Below are 8,170 nucleotides of genomic sequence, written 5' to 3' on the forward strand. Positions count from 1 at the left end.
TTTCATGTCACAGAATCTAAGAATGGCTGAGGTTGGAAGAGACCTCTGGAGGTCATCTGGCCCAACAATCCCTGCTAAAACAAGGCCACCTAGACCAGGTTGCTCAGGATCATGTCCACATGGTTTTTGAATATCTCCAAGCACGGAGACTTTACAACATTTCTGGGAAACCTGTGCCAGTGCTCTGTTACCCTCACGGTAAAAAAAAAATTTCTGATATTCAGAAAAACCTCCAGTGTTCCAGCTAGAGTGCATTACCTCTTTTTCTGCCACTGGACACCATAGAAAAGAGCCTGGCTCCCACTTGCTTGAATCCTCCTTTCAAGTAATAATTGTACACATTGATAAGACCCCAAACCTGAGCCTTCTCTTCTCCAGGCTAAACAGTCACATCTGTCTTAGTCTTTCCTCACGCAAGAGGTGTTCCAATCCCTTCATCAACTTAGTGGCCCTTCACTGGACTCCCTCCATTAGCTCCATGTCTCCCTTGTGTTTGGCAGCCCAGAACAAGACACAGTATTCCAGGCGTGAAACTAGATACAGTGACCAGTGTTTAGGACAAAAGAAGGACCTCAACCTGCTGGTAATGCTTTTCCTAATGAAGCCCAGGATACCATTTATTTTCCTTAACACACTTTGTCCCACTTCTCCTAGCAGTCCAAAAGAAGACCCATTTCTATCTCACAGTTACAACAGTCTGTATGGATTGGCACTCTTTGGACAAATTCTGTCAGAGTGCAAGAACTGAATGGGAATCTCAATGAACACCATTTTGATAATAAATACAAAGAAGCAGAAAAATGGTTTTTTTGTCTATAGATTCAGATTCAGGTAATACCAAGCTACCAAGGACCTGGATGGTTAGACAGGTAGGTTATAAACACCTCTTCTTGAAAATAACGTTAAAGAGAATTTGAGAAAAACTCTGTTAGAGAGGTAAAATTAAAATCACTTAATTTGAACTCTCAAAGCATATCTTTAACAGAAACAGGGCTTTAATAACCATTCAATTTGGGCCCTAGAACTGCTTATTCTTTTCAGTGATTTTACTCCTGTTGTGTGGAATGAGCAGCCTGGCTTCTCTGTTCTAAGAATGTCGACCTGCCATTTCCATACAGAGAGGCTAATTCTGAACCACATCACCTCTTGAGAAGAACTGAGCACAGCAGGGAGACAATTGCTTTGAAATAATTGATTTACAAATGGGGAAAGTGGACAGGAAGAATCGATTTGTGCAACCCTTCTCCCTTCCTGTACCTGACTGGTCTGCTTCATAGACTTGCGAAAGGAAAGCTGAACTGCATTTGTCTAGCACACGTCAGAACGGTGGCAGATGCAACGTGAGCCACCTGTCAGATACGCTGTGATATCTGTATGTTGCATCCACAGGAGTTTAATGTGTCCTAGACTTATGTGTCACTGTGCATGAATAGTAGCACTGGGCTTTCTGGCCATGTGGAAATCTAAACTTCTCTGCATAGATACCTGACACTGAGTCACTGTCTAAATCCATAGGACTAAAAATGGTAGTACTGGAAAATGTGCAGTAAGAATGAAGAATATACCATTGTTACTTCTTCTCTAGAAGCTCTTTTTATTAGTAGTTTTGCTCTAGTTTTTCCAATGCATTTCACTGAGTCAGAACTGAAATATGCTGAGTATAGAGCTGTGATATTTTATATCTGTCATTGGAAGTCTGCAAAATTTTCAGATTATTCTAAATTTTGAAATATGATACCTAACCGTTTTGTCACTGGCTAAAGCCAGGAGCTTGGTCAGTGTTTTCCTCATGTCAAAGGTGCAGATGTTCTAGAATTAGCTGCCTTTTCACTTTGAGGGCCCTTTAGAGATTTGTTCATCACTAGATCTAATAAGCAGCATTGGGGTTAATTACATCTGTGGAATCACTCCAGGGCTAAAATTAATGATTGGTCTGTAGCTGTAACTTAAAATTGTCTTGGAAGATGATATTTGCAAAGTATTTATGAGAAGCAGCAATATGTAACATTAGCTTTCCTTTCTGCAGAAGAAATACAAAAGGGAGGAAAAAGTAAATTCTATTAGTACGCTCGTTAGTTGCTAAAAAATCCAAGCTGTTCCTTTTAAGTGTTTTGCCTTTCACAAAGGTATGCAAGCAAAGGGATAGATGGGGAGTTTAAATGTTATGCCTTCATTCCAAAGCAAGCCCTTTCACACAGGAAGAGCATGGATTCCCATCAGGAGATTCTGAACAAAACAACTGGAATGAAATTTTTTTGGCAAGTAGTTTACATAAGGTCTGTCTTTCTGAAGGTAATGAAATCAAGAATATGAAGGGATGTTAAATTTAGCTGAATAACGAAAGTGACTAACAGAGAATCTAAAAATAAGTTTTAACATTTTTTCTTAACAATCTCCAGACTCCTAATCATGTCTGGAAACAAAATAATATAAACATGATACAAAAAACTTGATTTTCATCATTCTCAGAATAATTTGACAACATTTCATTCTTAAAGTTGATTTTCCTAATTTAGTTTTTTGCTTGAAAACGCAACAAGTCTGTCTGCACAAGGTTGCTGTATTGGCTGTTGGCATGAAAGGAAAGCTTCCTTTCTTTTTGTTTTGAAACATTCCCTAGGAAACAGAATGGTTTGGGTTTGGTTTCTTTCTTCCTCTTCAGTGATTTTGCTGTTCCAGAATTTTTGGTTTGGGTTTAGTGTTTGTGCCTAATAAGCAGATTTTAACAGGAAGCTTAATTAGATGAACTCTTAAGTTTTTTCTCACACATTATTTTTCATAATTCTGTAACATTGAATTTGAATCCTGATCTATAAAACATAAAGATAAAACAACTGCATAGGTAAAAACAATGTGATAATGGCAGCAAAGATAATTAAAGTTACTATATTCAAAGTCCTACTTAGCAAAACAAAAAACTGTCTACTCCAAAACTGTCAAACCAAAAAATACAAAAAACTCCTTGCAAGTATAGCCCATATTTCTCTCACACACATATCTCCTTCTTCCCCAGTATGTAGCAAAACTCAATCCACCTGCTTTTGACAGTAACCTTTAAGGTGATGATTCTTTGGAGGAATTAACTTTGAAAAAATAATTTCATTCTTCACATATCTTGGCTTCAAGCATTTGTCATCATTTACTGAAGTAGTTGAAATCTTACTGGAGGATGGGGACCATAGGAGGCTGATAAATGCCAAATTTGCTCTGAGTCTGTGCTTATACCATCATATACAGAACTGTATATCTTTAGTCTCCATAGCTATATTCAACATTTACCCATTAATATAGGAACAACTCAATTAGTGGCTCTGTAGGGACCAGAGCATAACCCTACTTTCCACAATTTAATAGCTACCATACATCATCAAGATCTAATTCCCAGGCTGAGTAGGCTGTAAATGGCAGTAGCCCACAGATCTATTTTTTTAAAACTTGAAATCCTTGTGATTTAATACACTTCCCCAAGCCCACTTGAATTGTGCATCCTTCAATTTTGCCTATAATTCTCACCTGGCATCCTGCAGATTAAGGCTGCTGACTGTTTTGTGGTTACATTATTTGATTTCTTGAAACATCACTAACATGAAAGGGAATTATTTGCCAGCTAGAATTTGTTTGTATTATCAGAGGTTCATTATCTCAGAAAAGTTATAGTTTGAGACTTAGAGTACTCTGTGTTTTGTGCTTCCATTGGTCTTCAACAGTATTACTTGTTCAATTGCCTTAGGCTTATTTCAGAGAAGGCTGCTGGCAACCCACTGATGCTCAAGATAAAGTAATGTTCTTATTTACTCCCTTTTATCTGGAATCTAGAATTCACTCCTTTTTCTTTTTTTTCTTTCTTTCCGTATTTCATGAGACAATATAGAATATGCATCACCATGAAATGGAATAACAGGAAATTCTATACTTCAGTCATAAGAACAGACCAGCAACTGCAGTCCTCATTAAGGCTTGATGTAAAACATAATGATCAGTTTGTATACAGCTAAATGATACGGAAACGTGAAAGACTTACCTCGTACTTTCTCTATGAGGACTATTCAATATATCATGGACAGCATTGGCCTGAGCAGGCAAGAGAAACAACAGTTAAGCTCTAAACATTTGTTTGAACTTTTTGCTCACTTTGAAATTGATTATTTAAACAGCAGTGTTGTAAAGAGATAAAATTTGTTGATGGAGTTATGAAGACATTAGTAGGCTGCCCCGTCCCGCTGTAAAAGGGGAGGATTCTTTTTGATAGATTTCTCGGACGAAAATAAAGCGCAAACGGGGCAATATTATATCTGAGAACTTTTTACTGATAAAGAGAGATAAGTGTTCCTACCGAAGGGGGATAGGAAAGAGAGCAAAGAGGAGAAAAGAGAGACAGAGACAGAAACAGAACACCGGGACAGATCGTTACCGCTGTGCCCCGGGCGCCGTCGGTGTCAGCTCGGCAGACGGAGCGTGTGTGCCGCAAGCTGGGATGAGTCTGCGTGCCTCCCGGGGCGGGCGGGCGCGATTTCCAAACAGCAGCCGGCCGCGTGTCCCTCCCGTCGGGAAGGACCGGCTGCCGTGCCCACGGGAGCGCTCCCGGAGCAGCTGCGGCTCTCCGGGTCGGGCGCGGCTGCTGCGGCCGCTCCGCCGGGGAGCAGCGCGGCACGAGGTGGTCGCGGCGACGAGCTGCCTCGGGGAAGCAGCGCAGCGGGGCAGGACAGGACAGTGCGGACAGGGAACACAGCTAGGGAAGAAGCAGGACCGCAGGGAGAAAAAGCCGGGGGCAAGCTGACCCTCCGGGCAAGCCCCCACTCCCCCCAAGAAACCCAAGTAAAATGGCCCTGGCTGTGTCGTAGTTAAGCGCTTTTATGTGCTAAGGCTCCTCCCATAGCCTGATTTCCCGGGCATTTTTCCCCAGGCATCGGGGCACCTGCCCCATCAGCAAGGGGGGGTTGTTCGCAGCCTGATCGCGGAAGCTTTCTCTGCCCTGATCGGCTGCCAGGCGAAGCCTCCCCGGGACAGGGCTCCCAGCACGTGTGCAGCCCCTATAGCAATCCTTCGCCTCGTGCATAGCATATGTTAAGGCATAAATAAAAATCAGATTGCTCCCTCTCATAGGCAAGCGCAAATGCATTGCATATGTCTCTATCAGACTCTAAAATCTCATTTTGTCAAAAGACTTTTAAAATGGGAGGCAAAGCTCACTAAGGAAACAGGATAGATTGCCAACAGACTTTAAATCTTGATTTTGAATGTCACAGTCTTCAAGATATCCCAGGTCCACAGCTCCTCAATGTTTCCATTAATGACTGGAATGAGGTCTTAGTGCACATTTATTAAATTTCCAGAGGACATGAAGCTGTAAATGTTTGAAAGTACATTAGAATGTGATTTGGAATTCAAATCAACCTTGCAAAATTATCTGAAAAAACACGAATGAGTTTAAGAACTGCAGTTCTATTTTTACTAGATATGCTTTATTTCACAGTGTAAGATGGAAACAAATGGCAAGGAAGAAATTACTCAGAAGAGTTTTCTGAAGACTGTATTTATCAAGCAGCAAACATGGGTCAATGAGCTCACACTTAGGCAATAAAAATAGAAAAGAAAGAAAACCAGCCTACTCAGATTGTACACAGCAATATTGCACATGGAACACATTAAATACTCCTGCTGTTCTATTGCTTTTGTCATTCAACACTGTTAAAGAGCTTAGCTAAAATACTAAGTCAGTTTGAGTCTATGGATTTAAAAAAAAAAAAAGAAAAATATAGCACCAACTGGATCTTTTCCTTCTCATTACAAAAGGAATCATTCACAAAAGACATAGGATGAAAGAGTGATCAAACTGAATAAGAAAAAAAGACTGAAGTAAGATATGGCAGAAATGTTGAAAAGGTAAAAGGTGCTGTAAAAGTAAACATAATTTTTCTTGTTCACTATGGATAGAGTAAGAAATGCCAGGGAAGAAGCTTAAGATCTCCATTATTTGAGGCTTTTGATAAAAATAACTGCCTAGAATAGCTTAAACATTAACTATGAGATGGTATTTCCAAAGTCCAGGACTGAGAATTCATTGGCCTTGGAAATGGATACAGATTCTGGTTTCTCCACCAAATGCCTTTGGGCAGACAAAAATAATATCAAAAATATGTCAGTTATATCTATCAGGGTTTTTTTCCTGTATGGTTTTTGCCTTTTGTTTTTAATTTCTGCTTCTGCCCTGGAAATTTTGGCTTCGAGTAGAGTCACAAGTGCTAATAGACACCAAGAAGAGTAGATTTCTCTATACTTGCAGGTGACTTTGTTATAATATCCAACCAGACAATAATGGGAGGTAGATGTTGATATGCCCTAGGTAAAATTTAACTGCTCGGGTTCAATTTCTGAAGTTTATTCATCAATTTTTGAAGTTTACTCATCTTCAGTGATTATGGAAATAACGCTTTATTTTATTTCTCTTTTATTCTGACTGTGCTTAATATTCCTTATGCAGTCCTTAAGCACATTAGAAGGAGAATGGGAATTGTTGTATAAATAAAATTAGATTTAATATTAGTTGTAACAAGCCTTTTTTTTCACCACGGGTGGTTTTTTTTGTATATTATAAGCAGGGAAACAAAAGTGGGAAAATGTTACGATGCTACTCAGCAGCATGATTTAGAGTCTTGGCTCCAGTTCTTTAGCTCAGTATACTATTTGGAACCTGCTTTCAGTACAAAATTTTCTATTCTTTACTGGCAGAAGTGCCCGTATGTCCACTTACCTCATATTCAGACTGAATTCTGCTTTAACATTCATTGCTCTGAGTTTTCCACCTGGTTTGATTACTTACATAAGTGTCTCACTCAAAGGGTCACAAAATTAGTCCCGATGATAGGCACAAAGTTGCAAATTCTGTAACACTGAGTTTGCTACATATTGATGTTTCATGGGACATAATATTTTTCTCCTTTGTGTTACTTAAATTTGAAGCGTAATATATTCTCTGAAAAATAATTTTCAGCCACTTTAAAGTCCATTTAAAATCCATTTTAATCACTTTCAGGTCCATTTTAATGTAAAAAATAATTATTTTCATTGTTTTTGAACACTTTAAAAATAAATAAATAAATAAATATTGCCAAGAAACATAAGTGGCAAATTACCTTTATTCTCTGCTGTCATCCAAGATTTTAGTGGGCAGAAATCCTTCTCTACATTCACAGCTTTATCCACAGTTTTCATTCTTAGTGTCCTCTAATTATGTCTAAGGCTTCTCTACAGAAAACATCTTTGACTTGGTACATTGCTATTAAATGTGCCTTGAATATCTAATGCTTGGAAATTGTGTTTTTTAAATACTTACTAATAAATATATATTATCAACACTGCTGCCAAATGTGTTCCAAGGTGTGCCCTAAAGGTGTTGCTATGAATGATGTGAGTTATCACAGTACACCTGAAGCAGGGTATGCAAATTGAGGATTGAAAAATCATGGAGCAAGTGCATGCATACCTGCAAGGCAACAGAAAACCCTGGAAATGCAAAGTATAGGAAGCCAAGCATGAAATCCTAGCCCCAGTGAAGAAAATTGCATACCACAATTAATTTCAGTGAGGACCAGGCTTTTACTCTAAACACAGATGGAAAAAAGAATGCTTCCCAGCTCCACAAAGCCATTTGCGTAGGTGATGCCATTTGTGCGCAGTGACAACTAATTTTTCCTTATTAAAACTAATGATCCTTAATTGCCTCTGGAATGGCAGACCATAATATGGATTGTAGGGTGCAAATCTGATAATGACTGTTTCAGGTTTGTGTCCAGATTTCTCAAGTAATACTTATCTGGACGCTCTAAGTGTAGAAACATTCCAGTTATTAAGATACTATTTTTTTGTAGCTATGCATGTTCAAGTAGCGTATTTAATGCCCAAGGAGTTACTTCTGACTGTGTCTATGCAACAGGATATGAGAGCTCTTCCACTCTTTAGGACCCACATACATGTCTTTGAACTATTTAATTCCCTGACAAAATGACACCCCAGTATGTTCTATGCTCCATCTGCTGCATGATGGAGACCAGGAATATGGGTCAGGAAAGAGCTATCGTACATTCTGGCCAGGTCCTACTTTGGATTTTTGAGACATTTTAAAGCTGAAATATGACTGCTCAGCCCAAAATTACAAAGAATATGACAAAAT

The 8,170-nt window shown here is 39.0% G+C and overlaps 1 long non-coding RNA gene across 1 annotated transcript in view; it reads right to left on the reverse strand.

Moving 5' to 3' along the window:
• Positions 1–4,500, reverse strand: part of LOC125326961 — a 32,652-nt gene extending 28,152 nt beyond the window's left edge. The window contains exons 1-2 of the long non-coding RNA XR_007204081.1: positions 4,412–4,500; positions 4,022–4,071 (exon numbers count right to left, since the gene is read on the reverse strand). This is a non-coding gene — a long non-coding RNA (uncharacterized LOC125326961). The remainder of the gene's footprint in view (positions 1–4,021; positions 4,072–4,411) is intronic.
• Positions 4,501–8,170: the final 3,670 nt, after the last annotated feature.

The sequence above is a fragment of the Corvus hawaiiensis genome, chromosome 6, assembly GCF_020740725.1.
Source record: "Corvus hawaiiensis isolate bCorHaw1 chromosome 6, bCorHaw1.pri.cur, whole genome shotgun sequence".
NCBI lineage: Eukaryota > Metazoa > Chordata > Aves > Passeriformes > Corvidae > Corvus > Corvus hawaiiensis.